The sequence below is a fragment of the Nycticebus coucang genome, chromosome 3 (genome assembly GCF_027406575.1).
Source record: "Nycticebus coucang isolate mNycCou1 chromosome 3, mNycCou1.pri, whole genome shotgun sequence".
NCBI classification, from domain to species: domain Eukaryota; kingdom Metazoa; phylum Chordata; class Mammalia; order Primates; family Lorisidae; genus Nycticebus; species Nycticebus coucang.
Window position 1 is genome coordinate 40958172 of NC_069782.1, and position 25099 is coordinate 40983270.

Genomic DNA, 25099 nt, shown 5'->3' on the forward strand with positions numbered 1-25099 from the left:
TAATGAGTTTCATGGGGATACCTCATTCCAAGAACAAAAACTGGAAAAGGAATAAACACAAATGCCAGCATACTAATACGGTCCCTTGTTAGAACCCATCTCGGGAGCACAAGATGATAGATCACCCCTACACAATACACATCTCCTTTAAGGGAGGCTTTACTTCCTAGCCAGTTTTCTTTGTATGAGTCAATCTCCCACAGACACTTCACAAATGCTAGATATGTAGACCACAGAGTCCCAAAGCAAAAGGTCACCACCACTCTGCCCTGAATATCGCATTACTCTGCACCTGCTCAGGTTTTCCTTCAGACTATTGCTTTGTTCTGATGATTTTTTTAAAGAGGTATTATTGTTTGTAATAGAAATGGGCACCATAAAAATAAACACTTATTTATTTAATCAATTTAATACACATTTATTTATTTGTTTAATAAATTTAATAAGTATTTGTCAACATTCTAAACATATCTTCTTTTTCATTGCAAAAGGAATGTAATTGGTGTAGATAATGCATTATAAATTGTCCTCTTTAGCATATTTAATATATGCTGCATAGAGCTAGTCTATCGGGATAGCAAGCAAAGTGAATTTAAAAGAATGAAAGTTAAGGTTGATTGAAGCACATGAAAAATCGGGAACGAAGGCAATTATTCATGCATTGAAGATTAACAATGTTAACATATATAAAAATAAAAAGAAATTTTAGATCTGTGTAATTTAGATACATTGATTTGTGGATGGTTTTTGCATGCATGTGTGCAAACATGAACATGCAGCAAAAAACATGCAATTTATTTACATAGTCTTTACATTCTAATAGTCACAGTATGTTTGGTTCTATATTTTACAGAAAAAATTAAGCAAAAGTTTCCAGAGGGACCTAAATTTCTTAAAAGGTATTTGAAGCTGTGTATTCCAGTGGTATTTAAGAGAATGTTATTAATTTGTCTGAAACATAGGGTGAAAGGCTGTTTAACTCAGTTTTATTTTTTTTCCTTTTCTTAAGGTTTATACACATAGATCCTGAATACATTTATACTTTTGTGGGGTACAATGTGTTGATTTTTTTATACAATTTGGAATGGTTACATCAAACTAACTAATATAGCTTTCACCTCATTTACTTAATTATCGTGTTAAGACATTTATGTTCTATACTTGGTAGATTTGACTTGTACCCTTACAATATGCTCCACAGGTGTGGTTCCACCTTTGACCCTCCATCTAACTCCAGTAAGAGTAGCCCACATAACAAAATCCCCAAACTTCAGATGTTGGCATGGATGTGGAGAAAGGGAACACTTCTGCATTGCTGGTGGGAATGCAAACTAATACGTTCCTTTTGGAAAGAAGTTTGGAGAACACCCAGGGATCTAAAAGTAGACCAATTCTTATACTAGGTATATATCCAAAAGACCAAAAATCACTTTGCAACAAAGATATTTGCACCAGATTGTTCATTGCAGCTCAGTTCATAATAGCCATGTCATGGAAGAAGCCAAAGTGCCCATCAACCCATAAATGGATTAATAAATTGTGGTATATGTATACCATGGAATACTACACAGCCTTAAAAAAGATGGAGACTTTACCTCTTTTATGCCTACATGGATGGAGCTGGAAATTATTCTTCCTAGTAAAGTATCTCAAGAATGGAAGAAAACGTATCCAGTTTAGTCAATACTTTTATGAAACCAATTTATAATTACTCACACTTTCTTATGAAAGATAGATCACAACTATAACTCAGTTTTAAACCTCACTTTGAACTATATTCAGCACTTTCTAATGGACATTTTCTAATTTTCTCAGATTTCAAAGAGGATAAATTTTAATCATTAAAAAGTGCTGGTTTTCCACGCATAAAAGAATACTCTGATGTGATAATTCCCATGACAGAGAGAAAGGAGATAGCCCGGAGGGACATGTGGAAATGAACATCAAAGTGTCAACTAATTTACGTAGGGCATGGCACATATATTATTTATGTTATAATGTTATTGAGGTTGAAGTTATCTCCTGTAGTTCACTCACTTAATCCACGCACACAAAAATTCTTCTTCCTTTTTTTCAAATGATGTGAAGGAAGGTACCCACTTGCCCAATTTGTGTGGTTGGTAAATGCCAGAGAAAAGATTTGAACTTTATAGTTCAAATATCCTTTTTCATACACCATGAAACAAAGGAGACACAAACAAGGAATTGATTAAGGGTGTGAAAATGTGTAAATGTTTCTAATAAAGCCATCTATTTGCTCGTAGTGTCCTTCTATATTGTTGAGAAGGAATGAATATATTGCCAACATCATTTATCTAAGAAACACAGGTGCTTAGAGAATTTAAAAATATTAGGCAGTGTTAACAGGACTTGTGATGTAGAGAACTTACAAAATATTTAAATATCATTTATTGAAGGATTTTATTATGCTGGTTATAGTTCTTTATCACATTTAATTTATTCTACAAGCAGGTGAGGAAGTATTATTAACTAATTTTTATAGACTGAGGTTCAAAAATTGATCCATTTCTCAGAGCCCTTAGGGGAGTTACCAGAATTCAGTCAAAGGACTCATCTTTGTATTCTGATTCTTCTTCAAGCAGACAGATCAATACATCATAGAAGACATTCAAGAGCCCAACAATCATTCCAAGGTAGAGAAATGGAACAATTACTGTGACTATTTATGCTTTCAAAATTCCTTTTTTCACAGAGTAACTCAAATATTTAAATTTCAAAATATCCTAATACTAATCTCAATCTTCTCATTTCACTTCACCCAATTAAATTGCATTAAAAAAACCCCTCTGCCCATCAAAATGTTTTCAACCCGATAAAGACATAGTAAGAAATACTTCCTTATAATCTCGAATTTGCTGGTAGTAAATGTTATAATGTTTTCAATCATCACTTAGGAAGGCCATCTATCACATCTGTTAAACACTGTGGCTCTGCAGTTCAGATTTCCAGAATCCAAACCCTAGTTGCAGAACTTATTTTCTTAGACAACGATGGAACATTTCTGATTTCACTTTTTCTGTGTGTGTAACGGAAATAATCATACGTCTGTGACTCATTTAGGATGCTTGGTTATAAGTTTCACAAAATTCTATTCTAACCAAACTTAATGAAATGCATGATCTCAAGTAAATAGTAGTTTAAAGAATGCTTTGGTCATGGCTCTGGCTCCCGTTTTTTAAGGTCTGTTCCAACACTGGCTCTTTCAGGGCAGCCAAGTGGCTACAGTAGTGTAAGCCTCACATCTCACACTATAACTTCCAGAGTAAGAGAGTTTTACTCTTCCCACAACCATCAAACGCATTCCATCAGGTTTCATCCAAATTTAGCTACACAGAAGCTCATGCCCACTCTACTAAACCTTTCAAAGGCAGAAAGAAGGGGAGGGAGTATTTTTAATGGTCTCATTAGACCAAAAGTACATATCTGGGTGTAGGTCTAGACTTAAACCACATGGTGATTTCTCAGTGAAGAAAAAGACTGGAGCAGTACCTGCAGATGCTGAAGTCAAGGTCTTCTGCAGGCTGCCTTGCAAAGTGGTTGTAGAATCAAAAGAAATACACGTAACGTGTGTAATGTTACCTGGCAGAGACTCTGACACGGCAAAAAATACACGAACATTAGATAATATTCGCCTAATACTTTTATTTTACTTGCATTTCGTTAGGTGATTTTGTTAGCAGCTGAGCTAAAACAAAGAAAGAAGTATGCTATATCTTAGAAATACTTTTTCTGAGATATTTGTTCTACAAAACTGAATTAGATGGCTGTTATTTTATGTCCTGAATGTGAGTTGTACAGAAAGCCAAATCATATATCTTGGTTCAAGCAATTTTAGTTTCATCCTCCTTTATTTTCTGTTAAGAAAAATATTTATAAACTGAATTAATTATTTAGCAAAAATTGATGTGGCGGTATAAACTCCTGCAAAATAATTTTATGAATAGTCCAATGAATGAGCACACGCAGTTCTCAAGATGTCCGTCTTCCTGGATGCTTTCAAATGTAACAATTTTTGGCTGAACACTTAGAAAGACTTTTTAACAAAGCACATTTCAGAAAATTAAAGAGAAGAAATCTCTTTTCACAGTTGTTTAACTGTCCACTTAAAAACTGAACCAACGTGTAGTTTTACTTTTGACCCTGGTGAAACACTCAGGAATTGGCAAGAGAGAATTTTCCCATATTCTAACGATCACGCCATTTCTTTTTTTCCCAACTTTTCTTTTCACCTTTTCTCTTTCTTTATTGCAAGGAGTTCTATGTCACTGAAGTCAAAGCATGTTTCTATAGTGATAATAATAGCTAACATTTATTGAGCGTTTATTATTTGTGAGAGGCTGCTTTAAGTCTTTTATATGTATTAACTTTTAATCCTCAAAGGATGACATTTCATGTATCCTATTTTTATCTTCCTTTATGTGGTATCACATATTTTTGTGAAAACTTAGGTAAGCCTATCTTTTACAGCAATCTTCAAGGAGTCATTTTTATAGTTTACGTAAATCACTACAAGTAGGAATGTTTACATTCTCCTTCTCCAACACACACACACACACACACACACACACACACACACACACACACACACCTGCTATGCTGTCTAAATCTCTTCAACTAGCATGAATCTCCAGGCATAAGAGCTTTGCAGTTACTAAGTTTACAGCTTTAGACTCATTTACATATGAATACTGCCTACCTGTCTCTGACTTACAGTTTCAAGTTCCTGGAAAACATAATTTAATAGTGCCAGTTAAGTTTCAATGTCTATGAATGATTCACTTAGCTATATTCAACAGAAAGAAAAAGAATGAAAAAATATACATATATATCATAACTGATTCGTTTTGCTATTAGTAATATGATCCCTGATGTAAGGAAACAATAATACATGGGAGCTGGTGGGATTGGGGGAGATCAGCAGAGGTTGGGGAAGTGAACATACAGATACTTTACAGGCCCAGTTTCCTAGCTTTATGTCGAAAAACCTAAGCAAGTGCTTTAGCAATGAATACGGAAAAGTAATGTATTATTTATAATTGATTATTTAATTTCCTTAATTGCATGGCAGACTTGTTTCCCCCCACCCCTGGGGTGTCAGTTGAATTATTCTCACTCAATTTCTCATACTTTGAATCAAAGAAACCTTCTTAGTGTTTATTAAAGTTATATCAGAAATTCTAGTTAATATTCTTCTACTTCAAGACGAAAGATGACATAAATACGACCATTACAGACTACGTAGTCATACGTCATTATACAGCCATTATACCCATTCTTTTTCATAAAGTTTTCTTTCTACAAGCAAACAAGCAAAAGATAATAAAAATAAACAAATACCACTTCCAACAATAAATCCTAAGGACTCTTAAACAAACAACACTACCACCACCAACAAAAATCTCAGGATTTTTCTTAGAAGTACTATAATCAGTTCCCAGGACGTGATGCCCATAAAAGTCTCTTCACATTCTTTCCTAGAATGTGATATACTATAAGTGGATTTTCAGGTCAGAACCTGTTCATGAGCTTCTTCTCTTTGTGACATGTTTGGCCCTTGTCTTCACTGTAGTTTTCTGTTGTTACCATGAAGAAACAAAGTTGAAAGTGTCCTCCCCTTAACAACTAGAAAAAGAGAAAGATTCCCACTTTCTTTTTTTTTTTGTCACCCTGGGTAGAGTGCTGTGGCATCACAGCTCACAGCAACTTCACACTCTTGGTGATTCTTAAGTGATTCTCTTGCCTCAGCCTCCCTAGTAGCTGGGACTACAGGTGCCCACCACAATGCCCGGCTTTTTTTTTGTTTTGAGACGGGGGTCATACTCTTGCTCAGGCTGGTCTGGAACTCATGAGTTCAGGCAATCCACCTGCTTCAGCCTCCTTAGTGCTGGGATTACAGGCATGAGCCTGGCCTGATTCACACTTTCACTATTTCTGTTCAGTATAGTAGTGGAAGTCCCAGCCAGAGCAATCAGGCTTCATTTCAATCAAGAGAAAGAAATAAAAGGCAACCAAATTGAAAAAGAGAAGGTCAAATTATCTGTTTGCTGATATTATATGATCTTATGCCTTAGAAAACCCTACAGATGCTTCCAAAAGACTGCTAGATTTTATAAATGAATTCAGTAAAGTCTCGAGATAATAAATCAATGTACAAAAATTAGTAGCCAATAACAACCATGCCAAGAACTAAATCAAGAAGATAATCCCACTTACAACAGATACAAAAAATTAAAAACTGAAGACCTGGGAATTTACTTAATGAAGGAGATGATAGATCTTCACAAGGAGAAGTACATGTTGTCGTTGTTGTTGCTGCTGTTGCTGCTTTTTAAAAGCTCCTGGAATTTGTATTTGAATTATGTTTAATCTATAGACCAATTTGGGTGGCATTTTAAATCTCTAAATAGTGTTTTAATTTTCTGTTGATGCACAATAAATCACTACACATTTTGGAAATTGAGCAACACTCATTTATTATTGCAGTTTCCGTAGTCAGAAGTCTGGGCACAGTTTATCTGGAGTCTCTGCCCAGTGTTCACAAAACTACAATCAAATTGTTGGCAGCGCCTGGGGTCTCAGCTGAGGCTCATGGCCCTGTTCTCTATATTTACTCCTTTAATGGGCAGAGCCCATGGCAACTTGCTTCTTCAATGCTAACCAGAGAGTCTTGACTTCCTTCTCTACCATGAGATCCCTCTGCAGTATACTCACCTGATTAGTCAGGCCTGCACAAGATAACTTCAACTAATTAAGGACCCCTTACAAAAATCCCTTCACCATTGACCCATGGCATAACCAAATCACATGAGTGATATTTCATCACTGTCGCCACATTCTATCAATTAGAAGCAAGTTAAAGGTCCTGACCGCAGTCCAGAGCAAGAGATTATGCAAGGATGTGAATTATTATTTTAAGATTCTGTCTATTCTAAATAGTGAGCCTTCCAAACCAGGAACATGGTATTCTTCCTATTCATTTATACAATTTTAGCTTTCTGTTAGCCATATTTTATGATTTGATTAAAAGGTGTCTAGTACAATTTATTCCTAGGAATCTGATTTTTGTGCTGCTATAAATATTCTACAGTTATTGTCGAATTCCTGTTTGTAGTATAATCAGATATAATTTACTTTTGTATATTAACTTTGAATCTGGCAATCTTGCTAAATTAACTTCTGAATTTACCTGCAATTACTAGATTTTGTATACACACAATCATGTTATCTGTTTCACTTTTTCCTACAATTTTTGTTAAACTTTTTGCACTGAATAGAGCCTATAGTACAATGTTTAATAGAAGTTGTAATAGTGGAATTGTTGTCTTGTTCCTAACCTATGAGGAAAGTGTTACTTTACCATTAAGTAAGATGTTAACTATAAGATTTTTTTCTTTCGTAAATATCCTTTACTCAATTTCAGAAGCATTTTTAAATTGCTTTTTTTGGTAGAAATTCTTTATCATTCATAAGGGTTGAATATTGTCAAATGATTTTTATGCCCCACAAAGGATGAATATATTTTTAATCCCTACTCTCTTAATATGATTAATTATATTGATAAATATTCCAATGTTAAACCAACCCTCCTTTCCTGAAATAATTCCTTCTTTGTTTTGGTAACACATAAACATATTTTATACATACATTATTTGACTTGCATATATTTTTAGAGTTTTATTTTCATGTAATGAGAGATTACATGAAATTATAGATTGTATGTAATTTTTCTTTTTTAGGCTTTAGTATCACATTTATTCTGGCCTCATAAAATGCACTGGGAAATATCCCCTCTTCTAAGATGCCCTAGAAGTTTGTTTGTTTATTGATTGACATTTCTTCCTTTAATGTTTAGAAGAATTCACCAATAAAGGCTGGAGTTTATTTTTTGTAAAGATTATATTTATTTATTTATTTATTTATTTATTTATTTCATGCAGCTTTATTGATATACAATTTATACACAATGAACTGCAGGTATTTAGCGTACCCAAATTGTTGAGTTTGGACTATGTCTATATCTGTGAAACCATTTCACATTCAAAGTAATAGACATACCTATCCTTCCAAAACTGTTCATATGTTCCTGTGTGCGTGTGTGTTTTCTCTTTTGTGGTAAGAGCCCTAATTAAGAGTTCTACTGTCTTAGCATTGAAGATTTGAAATTACAGATCCAATTTCTTCAATAGATGTAGGACTGCTTAGGCCCTCTATTTTTCAATGTCATTTTTGTTAGATTATATTTAAGGAATGTCTCCCGTTATTTAGAGTCTTCCTTCAGTATTTGTTGTGATCTATTATGTCATCTCTCTCCCAGGAATCTGAGACGAGATTAACCATCAGGAGAGAGATGAGTGCCCTTCTCCCAGGATCTCAGTATTCTTTCATTTCCATCCACCAACCACCAATGAGAAAGTGAGTTAATAATTAACATAGATTTCTTGGAAGATGTTGAGTAAGTTAGCTATAAATTATTGACATATTTGACCATTTTTATATCTTTCTCAGAATCAACCAACCACAACTAACAAAAAATAAAGTTTCTTTTATTTGTACTTTGCGTTTTTAACTAAAGTTTTTTCCGAAAGTTTTATTTCCTATACATTTTGCTAGTGATGTCTCAGAGAACTGACATCAGAATTAGCAAAAAGATAGAAAGAGTAAAGACTTTTTTTCATGTTACACAATTCACCTCAATGTAGTCATCAAGTCACCAGTGGGTCACCTCAACACACCTCAGTAAGTCATGAACGTGGCATGGTTTGGACCTGCTTCAGAATACAAATAAAAATGAGTTTTTCCATGTCATCATGTTAAAATATCTTAGTGTAAAGTAAAAAGTCTAAATCCAAGTAACCACCTGTATTTTGGTAACTCGTACATAAAATATTTATTTTTGATTATTTCATACTTCATGTAAATATATTCAAAGTAATTCTGAAAGCATTTCAATACCATGTATAGGTATTAAGATGTTAGCAAATATGTCTGAATTTTAAGAGAATATGATATTTTCTACAATATACTTAATGTTTAAATAAAATGCAGTTTGAATATTAAAAAGATATTGGGACTGATGCATGAATTGGTGAATGACAAAACTAAACTAGGTACCAGGCTACCTAGTATGCTGGGACTAGGGTACCATTGTTGAACCTCTATTTCCTTATCTACAAAATGGGTTGATACAATTAGACTAAATAAACTTCAAGATTTGTGCAGTTATGAGTTTTTATGAGTATATAATTTACACTTTTAGAATAGTATTTATAAAAATAACTGATTATACTAATTGCATAATGGGAAAAGTTAGAAATATAAAATTTTACCTGATGTTCAAGCTATATATATATAAATTTTAAATTATTACTGGCATGATGCAAAGTGTTAATCAGAGGAAGTAAAATTATTTTAAAATTTTTTTTCAATGGAACCAACAACACAACATGGAATTTTAATATATGATCAGGGTGGGTAAAATGTATATAGAACTCTATTAATTTGGTAGGACAAAGAATATACGTGTAATCGTAGATACATGTTAGCATGCTATACTAACATACTTTGTACAAATAAATGTTTTAAAAATAGTGATGAATATTGTAACAGTGATCATGAAAATAAGCTTGGGGCCTATGGCTCAAGCAGCTAGGGTATCAGCCATATACACTAGAGCTGGTGGGTTGGAATCCAGCCTGGGACTGCCAAACAACAATGACAACTACGACAACAACAAAAAATAAAAAATAGGCGGGCATTGTGGTGGGCGCCTGTAGTCCTAGCTACTTGGGAGGCTGAGGCAAGAGAATCGCTTAAGCCCAAAAGTTTGAAGTTGCCATGAGCTGTGATGCCACAGCACTCTACTGAGGGTGACACAGTGAGACTCTGTCTCAAAAAACAAAAAAAAAAGAAAGAAAGAAAATACTAAACCTTTAGTTGTGCATCCAATGGTGTGTTAACCATGAAGATGTACCATTCAGACCCCTTATGTTTCCCAGCCAAGGACTGAACGTGGCAAGCTCATTCCAGGGAGAGGACAGACTCCTCCTACAGGGACTTTGGCTTAAGGACTCTGCGTTAACCTGATCAAAATTTTCTTGGAATGGTGCTGCAGTTTGAGGCTGTCTCAACCCAATCTTCCTTTCTTTTCCTTTCTTCCTCTGCAGGTGTCAGGCTTGACTTTTCCTGGGCTGAAGGCTCACCTCAGTTTCTCCTACTCTTTACTCTAATAAGTCTCTTTCGGGACTCATCCAATCTTGCTTAGGTGACCCTGCATTGTGCGACTTTTGTTAACCTGCTAATTTAAGCCACACAAGAGCTTTATGGCACAAGTTGGGAGAATAAGGCATGAATAGGTTAAGTAACTAAATGAGGGGACTTCATTAGTGAATGTGGAGCTGATACCCAATACCAGTCTGACATCAAGTTCTTAAGCGTTACACTAGACTGGTTTTTAGTGATTTTTAATATATTTTAAAATATCCTACACTAAAACATTTTGCAGTGACCGTTTTCATTACTAATAATTACGGTAGTTTTAAAGGGTGTCATTTATCTGAATGCCACCATATGTTACTTTCTTGGTTGTATGTCTGAATAGGTCAAAAACATATAAATTACAGGAAATGGCTTGCAATTATATGGTTTCTACAATAAACACATGTACCATTCTATTACAAAGTCATTCTTCTCAAGGCCTTGTACAGACCCTAATAAATATTTAAATAAGTTCTATTGGCTCAGGTGTTTTGGGAGGGGTTTTCTTTTTTTTTTTTTGAGCCAAAGTCTCACTATGTCACCCTTGGTGGAGTGTCCTGGCATCACAACAACCTCAAACTCTTGGGCTTAAGTGATTCTCTTGCCCCAGCCTCCCAAGTAGCTGGGACTACAGGCACCCACCACAACGCCCAGCTATTTTTTGTTGCAGCTGTTTTTGTTGTTTAGCAGGCCCAGGCCAGGTTCGAACCCACCACCCTCAGTCTATGTGACTGGCACCCTCACCACTGTGCTACAGGTGCCAAGCCGCACCTCAGGTGTTTTAAAAATTATTTTTTAAATATTTTGACTCTGTACAATTTCTTTCTTTTTTTTGTGGGGGGGGGGGTTAGGGTCAGAATGTCAAAGACCACTAAAAGCAATGAAGAATATGGTATAATATTGAGATTTGACATTCTAGTTTTGTGTAGCAGCTTACTTTGTTTCAAATTACTAAATACCTAGTTCTTCCTGAATGCCAATAAGTAACAAAAATCTGCAGGCATCTTTAATTGAAGTATTAAGAATAAAAAACTTTATTGATTAATTGATTTATTTATTTTTTAAAAATGTCTCACTTTGTCACCCTGGTAGAGTGCAGTAGATGTCACCCTGGTGTCATCACTCACAGCAACCTCAAGCTCTTGGGCTCGAGTGATTCTCTTGCCTCAGCCTCCTGAGTACCTGGGACTACAGGCGCCTGCCACAATGCCAGGCTACGTTTAGACACCAGGTCTCACTCTGGCTCAGGCTGATTTTGAACCTGTGAGCTTAAACAATCCACCCGCCTCGGCCTCCCAGAGTGCTGGGATTACAGGTATGAGTCACCATGCCCAACCCCAAAACTTCATTTTTTTTGAATAACCTGATCAAATTAGTAAAAATTCCTTAACTTTTTAGATCTTTTTTCTGGTTCTTTATTATATTCATGTATCTTAACATTCTCAGTTATTTTTATTATTGTTGTTCTAGTACCAACTTTTAGGTAACCAATAGTTTGCTTCTTGTGGACTCACTCAGATTTCTCTCTTTCTTCTCGTCTTTTCTCCCCTTCTGTATCTTTTTCCTTATATACAAATAGATAAACAATGCCAAATGAAATTTTAATCTCCAGAAAGTATGTGTGTGTGGGAGAGAGAAAGAGAAGAGAGAGAGAGGAGGAGAGAGAGAGATGGGGAAGGGAGAGAGCAGAACCGAGACAAAGAAAGACTGAACATCGGGGAAGTTTGGTTTTTAAAATTTCATTAAGTCCTAAATATCTTTTACTACTACCAACATTTAGAATTGTATTAAATTTTTTACTCATTTGAACCTAGCTTTAAAAGTACCTATATTGTCTTCTTACCTAATAAACTAGAGATATTTATTTTCATCAATTATAAAGAATAAAAGATTTTTCACTTTACACAATTCTGTGAAGTGATGGAAAAACAGGCAAATATTTTTTTTGCTTTTTTTTTTTTGCTTTGATGTGGGATGTGGGTACTCTTGGTGGGTATAGGAAGTTACTAGAGGGGTTAGAGAGAAATCCAACAGAGGGTGGTTTTCCACAAGTGTAAATTGAATATCTCAGATGTGTGTTACATCCTGATAAGCATCAACAATACTCAGGTAGTGTATGTAACGCACTTGCTCAGAAGCACAACAGAAGGCGCCCCTCGCGTGTGTTTTGAGGCTTTCCTCCTCTCTGCCTGGATAGCTTCCTGCTGGTGTTCAAGTGGGCATAGCAAATCCTCTTTCTCCTTATTGCCAAATATTCCCTACCCCCCTTTAATGAACTCTGTCTACATCTCAGTCCCTTATTACATGCAATTTTAACTTGTACACCATTTCTTTGCTTATACAAATGGGAGTGTTAATTTTTATCCAAGGAAGTAGATCTGTAAGATTTAATATGAAAGTGTGAATATATGTCCAGTTTTCCTTGTAGGTGTCTGCCTAGTGGTTTGATGGAAAGAAAAAAAGTCCATAAATATACTGTAACATTGAGATTTTTGTCACTTACGTAGTCACTTCTCAGTATTAAAATTCATGTTGAGTCACGCCTTAATCTACTGTATGCTGTCCTATATGAAAAGATCAGTGGAGAAACAGTCCCAGCGATAGGGAGAAAAAAAATAGCTGCCTCCATTAGAGCAGATACCAAGGCCGCAGAAGGAGGCCAATGTTAAAGATTGGAGTTGCAAGAAGATGTCTTTCTGTAGTTGCCTATAGTTAGCTCTGTGAAAATATAATTATTTTTGTAAGTGGGACTAATGGAAAAACAGCTACTTGGGTCAAAGTGAAAGACAGAATTCTTATTCCTTTCTTACCAAGCTCCCCAAGTGCAAAGAAGAGTTTTATCTCCTTTCTGCTATATTTAAAAGGTTTTTACAGTGAGTTGAGTATCTTTCATATGTACACAAAAGATTTTTTCTCCGAACACAGTAGATGTTTATAGACTGTGGTTAAGCTATAAGAAACAAAAGGACATAAAACATAGAACTTATGGCAAAGATAAGTTTTGTGTTTTCCATTAAGACATTGTTACAGTGGTCGCAGAAGTCTTTGTGAATCTAATACTAGTATCACAGAACTTTAGAGCTGAAAATGACAATCTAATCTAAACCCCTCATTTCCCAGGTGGCAAACAAAGGCCTTCTAAATCCCAGTCCAAGGGTGATTAAACAACATCAAAATGATGGTGTATTGTAATTTGTTGTAAAGTAACCAATAACAAGCAGATTCATTTTTATTTATAATTGTTTTACGAATAGAAATGATATCTTCAAGAGAACAATACTCAGATTAGTTAGCATATTAGGGGAATTTTTTAATCAGTACATAAAGCACATTGTTTTAATAGTAATATGACATTTTGTTAAAAACGTGAGTAGCTAACTTCTGCACAGCAAAAGAAACAATCAAAATATGAAAAAGAAACCTACAAACTTGTAAAAACATGTGCAATCCACATATTTCATATAGGTTAATATCCAGAATTCATAAAGAATGCTTGCAAATCAACAGAAAGAACAAATAACACAATTAAAAATGGGCAAAAGATGGAACATTTTCTCCAAAGAAAACACAAAAATGACCAACATAAGACGCGAATAGACATTTTCCAAAGAACACAAAACCAGGGCCGACAAGCATTTCAAAAAGTGCTCAACATCACTGAGCAGAAAAATGCAAGTGAAAATCACTGAGATGTCACCTCACACCCAAAAGGATGGCTACTGACAAAATGACAAGAAGTGATACAGGCATACAATCTGATGTACCCTAGCAGGATGTACACCTATTATACATTCATAATAATTAAAAACAAAATAAAATAACTATTTGCTTATAAAAAGATAAGGAATAATAAATGTTGGTGAGCATGTAGAGAAATGGAAATTCTAGAACACTGTTGGTGGGAATGTAGATTACCACAGCCATTATAAGAAACAGTTAGATATGGTTTTACAAGAAATTAAAAATAGAACTACCATATGATCCAGCAATCTCTCTTCTGGAGGAATTAACAGATAAAGAAAATATGGCATACAGGTACATTGGAATATTATCCAGCCTTAAAAAGGATATCTTGCCATTTGCCACAGCGTGAATGGACCAGGAGGGTACTGTGCCTGGTGTGGGTGAGCTAGGTACACAAAGAAAAATGTTGAACAATTTCAATTGACATGGAATATGTGTATTTTTAAAAGAGGGAAAATACACAGAAATAGAGAATGGAAGGAGAAGAAATGGGAAAATATAGATGGAAGAATACGAAGTTGCAAATATGTAGGATGAGCAAGTTTAGAGATATAATGTGTTATGTGAGGAATAGTTAAATGATATTAGAGATTTGGGTTCATTAAAATTTTGGCTGCTCTTGTCACACAATTTAAGATGATAGATGCTAATCTGCTATACAAGAATCACTTCTTTATCTGTAGCCCATCACAGCATGTTGTAAACTTCGAAAATACACAATAAATTGATTTTTTAAAACATGAGTAGCTACCTTGCTTAAAAGTTTGATATCATGTGCAGATAAAGAAATAACATTAGTGATATTAAAGGCATAGAAATGAGTATGAAATCTAATAAAAAAATCTTTCATAGCTAAATAGTTATCATAAATAACGCACATCATTTGGAATTTCCAATTTTAAAACCACAATCCCAGGCCTTCAAGGGAGAAATATCAATTAACAGTACATTTTTAATTAGAATTCAAATGGTATGTGTTTTAAAGCATGAATTTTACTGAAAATCATTCCTTCACATTCTCATAGTGTTTTTAATTCCACGCAGTCCTTTCCCTACTGAGTACCCTACAGATCTGGTATCCTCCTATTTATTAATTGAACTGACTCCAAAATGCAAGCTTTTGTATTTCATTAAATGAATTGTCCTTGTAGATCAAAAATTTTTTTTTTATTTTTCTGACTTAATAGAGAATATTTTAGTGCTATAAAATATAGAACTATAAAACTAGCTAATTCACTTGGACATTTAGAAGCTGTGTTAAGTACAACAAAAATTTCCCGAGGGAAATATTATAACATAGAACCCAGATTTAGATGCTTAAAATTACTAGTAAGTCTATAAAATGTAATTTGGTATAAGAATGTTTATTTCCAAAAAGATTCTGTGCCTTAAGCTGTCTTCTCCCTTTTCCCCCACCACTTCAAAGAGCTGAAATTAAGTACATACAATGAGATAATAATTTAAAAAAGTACCTGACCACTATTTTCTCAGGTTAGCTGTTTCTGGCCATTGCTTCCTTTCCTTTACTTACATGAAACCACATTTGGGGACTTGTTGCTTTGAACCACTTTCCCCTAATCTACTACTTTTTTCAGGTCTTTTCTAATTGCCATCTTTTTTAACATCTTATTTGATAATCCTGGTTGAAATTTTTACTGTCATTTAAAAAGAAATACTGATACAGAGAATATATATTTTCCCTATTTGTTATTATTTTGATCCATATAAAATTGCCATTTGAATGGTCAAGATGCTGGTAATTTTATATCATTCAAATCAACATATGCAAATATTGTTTGTGTATGTCTCCAATGTGATTCGTTTCCTTCTTTCAAGTACTCATTGTATGGTAGATTTTATTACAGATAATTAAATATAATCACTTTTCCATCTGACTTTTGAATTCCTGATTGTCACTTTTCCATTTGAATTTAATGAGAAGAGAACAAAAACTTTGTGTTGAAAGAATGAATGAGCAAACATGACCCTAGCAGTAGAGAAGTAAATTTAGTTATTACATTCACAAATGAAATAAATGCAGTTCTGTTGTTTTCTGCTTGTAACATTTCCTAACAAGAGCCTTTTTAAATTTAAATTTAATTTCCTTCCTTCCTTCCTTCCTTCCTTCCTTCTTTTTTCTTTCTTTTGACAGAATCTCTGCGGCCCTGGATAGAGTGCCATGGCATCATAATAGCTCACAGCAACCTCAAACTCTTGAGCTCAAGCAATCCTCTTGCCTCAGTTTTTCTATTTTTAGTAGAGATGGGTCTTGCTTTTGTTCGCTGGTCTTGAACTCCTAAGCTCAGGCAATCCACCTGCCTCAGCCTCCCAGAGTGCTAGGATTGATTACAGGCATAAGCCACTGCACCCAGCTCTAACCAAATCTTTCTATAAAAAACATAATTAGAAAAGAGAAGCAATGAAAAATTTTGATATATATTTTTTTAATTTATTTATTTTTATTGTTGGGGATTCATTGAGGGTACAAAGAACCAGGTTATAGTGATTGCATTTGTCAGGTAAAGTCCCTCTTATAATTGCGTCCTACCCCCAAAAGGTGTGTCACACACCATCACCTCCCATCCCTTTTCTTTCCTCTCTCTGATATATTTTTTTAATTGTATGTAGTCACTGCCTAGTACGTATTGGACGTTATACTAGGTATGAGAGGGACAAAAGACATCAAATATTCATTGAGTTTGTATATGCTTAGCAGCATTCTAAACGTTATACCTATTTTAATTCATTGTATCTTCACAACAAACCTATGAAATATTACCTGCATTTAGCAAGTAATGAAAATGAAACACAAAGAATTTAAATAACTTACTCAAGAATACACACTTCATAAATAGTGGAAACGGGTTTCAAATAATGCCATCTAGATCCAAAGTCCATTCCTTTCACCATTACCTAGTACTGTTTGTCAAGATAAGATCTGGATACGACACTCACCTAATCAGATATTATTTTTATTGTTTTCATCATTGCATCCTGACCACACAGACCAATGCCTGGCACGTTGTACAGAGAGTAGTCGTTGCTGAATAAATAAATTAATACTCAAGAAGAATTCCTCAAAGAAGTGAAATGCTGAGATAAAATCAATAACGGAGCTGTAAGAAATACTGGTGAAGGTCTCAGGGTGCAACTTATCTTTGATAGAATTGAAACAGGTGTTATGAAGGAGTAACATCTGAGCAGTGTTTAAAAGACATTAGCTACAGGCGGCACCTGGGGCTCAAAGGAGTAGGGCACCGGCCCCAAATGCTGGAGGTGGTGGGTTCAACCCAGCCCCGGCCAAAAACTGCAAAAATAATAATAATAAAGATATTAGCTATAATAGTACCCCTGGTATAAAAATAGCATTTGCTGCAGCTCTGAGTCTTGTAATGAGTTAGGTCCTCCTGTTGGGAGTTAGAAGAAAGTAACAAGAATGAGGAAACTGTGCAGCTCTATGAGGGTGATGTGCCTCATTCTCAGGCGATAACTGTGCATTCTACCTGCAGTGGAAAGACAGGAGGCTCTCTTTCTTTCTTCCCTTCTCTCTCAGTATGAATGTACATTTTTGAAGTACTTTAATTCATATTTTTTTCTTGTAAGTGCTCCCAACTATATCTCAGCTAGATTTAGTAAAAGATCAGTCGTTAAAACAATACACTTCGGTGGCTAAAACAGTATAACAATTTATTAAATAAAATCTTTACAATGTCAATGAGTATAACTAGGAATTTAAACGTCTGTTAGAAAAAAATAACCACTTTCGGTGGAACAAGACAGAATTTGTAGTTTCTACAACTCCTTCCCCCGATGCCTAAGATGCAATAAAAGTACTAGACTTATGAGAGGCAGTAAAATGTGACCCATTGTTAATAAATTTTAAAACTCGATAAAAAACCTGAACTGGCCAGGATATTCCAAGTAGCTGGCAAAAGCTTTAAAAGAGTTATTATATTAATAAATATGTTCAATGAACTTAACAAGGGCTTAGAGGCAACAGAAGGATAAATGAACCTGAATACAGATCAACTGCAATTATCTAATCTTAACACAGTGACAAAAATGATAAAAACATGAACTTGACTTCATGAAGTGTCATAAACACTAAGTGTTCTGGCAGACCTGTGAATGGGGTTCTCCAAACGGAAGAGGAAGAATCTGGCAGAAAAAAATATTTGGAGAAAAAATTTCATAAATTTGGTGAAAATCATGAGAGTCAGCTAACCTTACACAGGATAAATACAAAGACAGTGCACCCAGGCACATCATAATCAAAATGAGTATCAAAGATGAGGAGAATATCTTAAGTATTATAGCAAGAAGGGAAAAAAATACATGTTACATTCAGGGGAAGAGACATAGGAACTGTGTGGACTTGTTTCTTATCAGAACAAAATTGGAGAAGAAAAAGGAGTAGTGTCTTTAATGTCAAAAGAAATCAGAATTCTATGCCCAGAAAAAAGGATTGTTTAACAATTAAGGTTATATAGGGGCAGCGCCTGTGGCTCAGTCGGTAAGGCGCCGGCCCCATATACCGAGGGTGGTGGGTTCAAACCCAGCCCCGGCCAAACTGCAACCAAAAAATAGCCGGGCATTGTGGCGGGCGCCTGTAGTCCCAGCTACTCGGGAGGCTGAGGCAAGAGAATCGCGTAAGCCCAGGAGTTGGAGGTTGCCGTGAGCTGTGTGAGGCCATGGCACTCTACAGAGGGCCATAAAGTGAGACCCTGTCTCTACAAAAAAACAAAACAAAACAAAAAAACAATTAAGATTATAGGTGTATAAAGTCATTTTTTTAGATAAGTTAAAACCGAGATGATTCATCCCAGAGATTTACACTACAAGAAATGCTGAAGGCTGTGAATATGATGGGGAGACTATTCTTTGTGTGTATGTGTGTGTGTGTGTGTGTGTGTGTGTGTGTGTGGTTTTTGGCCAGGGCTGGGTTTGAACCCACCACCTGTGGCATATGGGGTCAGCGCCCTACCCCTCTGAGCCACAGGAGCCACCCGGGGAGACTATTCTTACTCCTTTAGGTGTTTCTCCCATTTCATGTCACAGGATGTCACACTAGGTACTCAATAACTATTTCATTCAAAATCCACGTTTGCAATTAATTGACAAATAAAAAGAAGTTTTCTACCAATTATCTGTACCATTAATTCTTCATCCTCCAACTTTACTTTTGCAATTTTTATCATCCTAGCTCAGTTCAATATTGGAAAGACTAATTCTAAGGGTAGCACCTGTGGCTAAAAGGAGTAGGGCATCGGCCCCATATGCTGGAGGTGACGGGTTCACACCCAGTCCCGGCCAAAAAAAAAAAAAAGAAGGAAAAGACTGATTTCTAAAGATTTTTGTTTTACTTGTACTTTCCAAAAATTTTGCTAAAATTCGGTCAATATTTGAAGAAGAAATGAGACTTATAGTATCCAAACAGAAATTCTGAATAACCAACAATTTTCCTTGAAAGATTTACAGATTCATTTTACTGCTGCCTGACACACTCAAATAATTGCCTTTTGTTCAGGGACATTACACATTGTCATGGTAGAACATACTTTAACATCCCTACCTTTATTTTCTAGACACAATACAATTTAAAAAGGCATTAGTGTACATTTTGCCGAGATAAGCTTTATCGTCTGCAAGAAAGAATTATGGGAATTATTCTGCTGTTGTGTATATTTTTAGCCAGGACAAAAAATTATTACAGCCTAAACCTTCTATTCTGTATGTTAATTATCTTAATTTCTTTTTTTTCTTTGTTTTTGAGACAGAGTCTCACTCTCTTGCCCTGGGTAGAGTGTCATGGCATCATTATAATTCACAGCAACCTCAAAGTCTTGGGCTCAGGTGGTCCTCTTGCCTCAGTCTCCCACTTTTGGAATAGCTGGGACTACAGGTGCCTGCCTCAACACCCAGTTAGTTTCTCTATTTTTAGTAGACACAGAATCTCTCTCTTTCTCAGGCTGGTCTCAAACTCCTGAGCTCAAGCAATCCACCTGCCTCATGCTCCCAGAGTGCTAAGATTACAGGTGTGAGCCTCCATGTCTGGATTAAGTACCTTACTTTCTAAAACTAGAACACAAACTCTCCAAAAATGCAGTGAAATTTAGTTATTTTTACAATCCTTTGGTACAATGCTAACTACTCAGTAGTTACACAAAGAATGAATTTTACAAATAATAGAATTATTATTTGTAAAATAATTTTAATTTTATAGATAATTTTAAAAAATTATCTAACTATTATTTAGTTAGATATACAATCTTCAATTCTAGCTATTTCGAAGTGGATATTAGATAAAGTAGATTATTTGCCATACAATGTTATTATTTATATCTTGTTGACCTTACAAACAGGGCAGATTATCTCTGCTTGCTCTGAAGTCTTACTCCCTATTCTCTCTCTCTTCTCCTCATTATTTTATTGAAGCCCCATTCTTCAACATCACAATGACATTTGCCCTGTGAAATTTAATGGCTTTCTTTCAATTTTCACATATTTCTACTCATAGTACCAGCAATACTCAACCTGATATTGAAATTCTTTTTTTTTCTATGTTTCTAGGATACCATATTTGCCTCATTTTTTCCCCTAGTTCATCAGGTTCTAGGGATTTAATTATATTTTATACCTTTTGGTTTTTTGTTGAAATGGTAATATTTTTCTATAACAAAATGATGGTAGAAAATAAATGTATTCTTCAATTACTGAAGGTTATTAGTTTGTTGAGACTTTCAAGTAGTTTCATAGGCTTTTTTATTCTATGCATTCATAAGCAGGTTTGTATAAAAAGAGAGATTTTTGTATGCTTTAATCTCAAAAGTTTTTTAAATTTGAAATGGTAGAAAATAATTCCATTTTTCTATTCTAGTAATTTATATAACATCGGATATATCTGCAACAAACTATGAAGGGAATAATTTTTAATAAATCTAATAAATCGTTTAATAAATTGAATAATATATTTTTGTTTTCTACAGGGTTATTAGTTTGTCTAGAAATTATTAATTTTTCACTCCTGGAGTCAACATTGGTAATTTTTCAGAAAATTATTTATTTTCAAATTTATTAATAAATCTATAAAAATAGCCTTTTTAATAAAGCCTCTTATTTGTATCTTCTGATTGTCTGTTTAGTGTCTAACGTTAAATTTATTTTTTTGCGCGTGTTATTGTTGTTGTTGTTTTTGGAGACAGGGTCTCACTCTGTTTCCCAGGCTCAGTGACATCATCACCATAGCTGACTGTAATCTCAAACTCCTGGGCTCAAGCAAGCCTACTGTCTCAGACTCCCAGGTAGGTGAGACTACAGGTGTGCCCACCATGGCTGGCCATATTTTTTTCATTTATTACATTTGTCAGAGAGTTTATATTCTATTTTACTACAACCTCCTCCCAATACCTATCCTCTACACACATGCAAAACAAAACAAAAAGAAATCCCAATTTTTGCATGTTTTTTCCCCAAATTATGTTTCTCTATTAAAAGTTATTGGTGTTTAGTTTGATCCTGTTTATTTCCATTCCGATACTTCCTGTAAATTGTTTTTATCATTTGCGACTTCATTTTCCGAATGATTTATTATTAATTTCATGTCCTTTTAAAACAGTGCCCTCTTCGAATTATATTTACTTCTGATCGCCCATTTTATCACTTCTCAGTCTTTTGGCTAAGATCAAGTTCTCATTTCCCTTTATATCGAAGAATATGTATTAATGCAGATTTTATCTTCTATTTGAACAAATAGTTACTTTGGAATTTTTTAAATTCAGTTTCTGAATTTCTACTCTGTGTAGGGCTCTGTCCTTCTGAGAGAGATTATTTCCTATTAATGTCTGCTATTTACGGTTGGAACTCCCCCTTCCTCCCTGACATGCTGCAGCCAGCAGCTTCTCCCTCAGGGTCCACGTGTAACATGTGCTTTCGTTGGATGTACATGTAGTTTCCAGAATTTCCACACCTCTAGTTTTGTAGAAGATCTGCTTTGTGAACGATCCTTCCCCCTCTCCCATTTTCCTTGCTTCGTAATATGGTTTTTAGGAGAGCAACGAGAGGCTAACTAAGCTATTCTACTTTTTTTGGAAGATGAAATTGTAAAATATTTATAGTTACTTAAGGCTGCTATGGCAGAAAAGATATTTTCTCTCTGCTAAAGTCTCTGCTCATTGAAATATATGAATATTCTTTTTATAGCATCTCCTCACTACCCCAGTTAATGTTAAACTTTTTCATCAACTAATCTATTTTTAAGTTATTTAAGTTTCAGGCATCCAGTGTCTATTCAATGTGTGATTAAAATTTTAAAAGTTAAATTGAGTTTATGCCCAGGGAATTGTACCAACGGTGATAACTGGATTACAAGACATTTTGTAGGATAATAATGAAAGTCAAATAAATCCAAAAAGAAACACAGTAAGCTGTCTATTTGAATGTCTTCAACATTTAGAAAAGTAAGTAAGTCACTAGAAAAATCTATTTTTTTAAAAAACGAGGGATTCGTTGGCTATTCAAATGCTCCTGAAGTATTCTCTGACTTCTGTTACAAGTCGGAAAAAATTTTGTATCTATGATGTCATCAAATCAAAAGTAGAGTCTTAGACTTTAGCTTTCAAATATAAAATAAAACCTTCCAGATAAAAAAGTAAGAATAGAAATCCGTATTAATATCGAGAGCTATATCTACATGTACTAATGTAAATATTAAAATAACTCAATAGTGTAAGTATTTCAAATTATATATAAAACCAGCACATTGTACCCCACAAATGCATTAATGTACACAGCTATGATTTAATAAAAAAATTAAAATAAAAAAATTATCAAGTTCCTAATGTTTGTGATAATAGGCTCTAGCTAAATGATCATCAGTATACAAGGTCTACTCTTTTCCAATCTGTGGCCTTCTACATCTCACCTTATGAACCATAGTTGCAAAGTCTCTCCCCTGACTAACAAAATGAGTCTAAAAATTCTTTTTTTTTTTTTGTAGAGACTGAGTCTCACTTTATGGCCCTCGGTAGAGGGCCGTGGCCTCACACAGCTCACAGCAACCTCCAACTCCTGGGCTTAAGCGATTCTCCCGAGTAGCTGGGACTACAGGCGCCCGCCACAACGCCCAGCTATTTTTTGGTTGCAGTTTGGCCGGGGCCGGGTTTGAACCGGCCACCCTTGGCATATGGGGCCGGCACCCTACCGACTGAGCCACAGGCGCCACCCTGAGTCTAAAAATTCTATTGGCGTATTTGTATTAATGATAACTACCCGGGCACGGTGTTTCAGGCCTATAATCCTAGCATTCTTGGAAACTGAGGCAGGTGGATTACCTGAGCTTGGGAGTTTGAGACCAGCCTAAGAAAGAGCAAGACCCTGTCTCTAAAAAACTACCTGGGGCTTGTGGTTGGCACCTGTGGTCCCAATTAGGCAGGAGCCTGAGACAGGAGGATGGCTTGAGCCCAGGAGTTTTAGATGGCTGTGAGCTTATGATGCCACAGCACTCTACCCAGGGTGACAAAGAGAGACTTTTTCTCAAAAAAACAAAAAACAAACCCAAGCTGTCTTTTTTTTTTTGTAGAGACAGAGTCTCACTGTACCGCCCTCGGGTAGAGTGCCGTGGCGTCACACGGTTCACAGCAACCTCTAACTCTTGGGCTTAAGCCATTCTCTTGCCTCAGCCTCCCAAGCAGCTGGGACTACAGGCACCCGCCACAACGCCCGGCTATTTTTTTGTTGCAGTTTGGCCGGGGCAGGGTTCGAACCCGCCACCCTCGGTATATGGGGCCGGCGCCCTACTCACTGAGCCACAGGCGCCGCCCCCTAAGCTGTCTTTTAATATTATACTGCATGCATAGTTCAAATGATTGAATTGAATACGGGTTCTTATTGCCCTTAAGAGCTGCTGCTGCTTGGGTAAGTTCTAACACTATATTTTGGTTACAATTTCAAACAAACCATTCTGTGTGCTCTTAATACTCATTTCACAGTTTATATTGACTAGTTTGCAGGTGTTATATGGAATCTGCTTGTGAGGAGTAAACTGAAGTTCCTGTCAGAGTATTATAATAGCAGTACAGTTCCTGCTCTAATAATTTTGATGATCGTTGTATGAAGTCACTTCTATCCACATAAACTCAGACATCCATTTTCTAATAACTTAATGATTTGATCCCCGCTTCTTACGGGTCTTTACTTCAATGTTATCTTCTTGGCAAGGACTTCTGGGACCCTCAATGTTCCCTACCCCTAACCTGATTTATTTTGCTCCATAGCACTTAACCACCTTCTGATATATTTTATTCATTTGTTTGTGGTCTCCCTTCCCCCACTAGAACATACGCTTCGTATTAAGGATATTCTATGTCTTCGTTCATGCTCTAGAAGAATTCTTGGAATGCAGTAATATTTGCTGAATAAATTTAAAATAAATCCCAGAATGATATGGACATTATTGGAGAAGGTATATAAAGTGATTCAAGAAGCACTTTACGTGATTTGCCAATGAAAGGCTTTTACGAGTTTCTATACTCCCTAATAATAGGTATACAGTTGTACAGAGCCACACTATTCGGCAGAATCTTGAAACCGAATATAGGAATGAGGTTCTCAGGACTCAGGATTCATGTTCACAATGATATGGTGAGCATGTGGTCGGAGGAGGTGGAATATGCTGGAAGCTAGAAAAGAGAATCAGATTTGCTAATAACACGTTACTTTTCTGTTTTCCTTCAGCTTTTGTGTCTCATTCATCCTCCCTGTGACTTCCTACAGCCCAGAATATTTCACATGAAAAATACAAGACAGTGCTGTCTCTATTGACTTCCCCCCTACCTTCTGGCCTGTGTAGCGCTCTGGGAAATGAAGACCTCAAACATAGTCGCTTGCTCTCCTCCTTGAGGTGCTCCTCCGTGTCTAATGAAGCACAGTGCTCCATCACCGAGGGGCGCGGTGTCATCACTGGGGCAGCTGGAGTCACAGCTCATTCTGGCACTGGTGATTGATTCTGGGTGAAGAACGCAGCAATATGCCAGGTGGAGATAAGTCACTTAGCTGGCTGATTGCATCAAATTACTTCCAATAT

At 35.6% G+C, this 25099-nt stretch overlaps 1 protein-coding gene across 7 annotated transcripts in view; it reads right to left on the reverse strand.

The window, feature by feature from the left end:
- Positions 1-25099, reverse strand: part of ACSS3 (acyl-CoA synthetase short chain family member 3) — a 262694-nt gene that overhangs the window by 226774 nt on the left and 10821 nt on the right. For 3 of the 7 annotated variants that reach the window (XM_053585745.1, XM_053585744.1, XM_053585749.1), the window contains exon 2: positions 24850-25021. The exons of the other annotated variants lie outside the window; for them this stretch is intronic. The gene's annotated coding sequence lies outside the window, so the exon portion shown is untranslated. The remainder of the gene's footprint in view (positions 1-24849; positions 25022-25099) is intronic. 7 annotated transcript variants of the gene reach the window in all.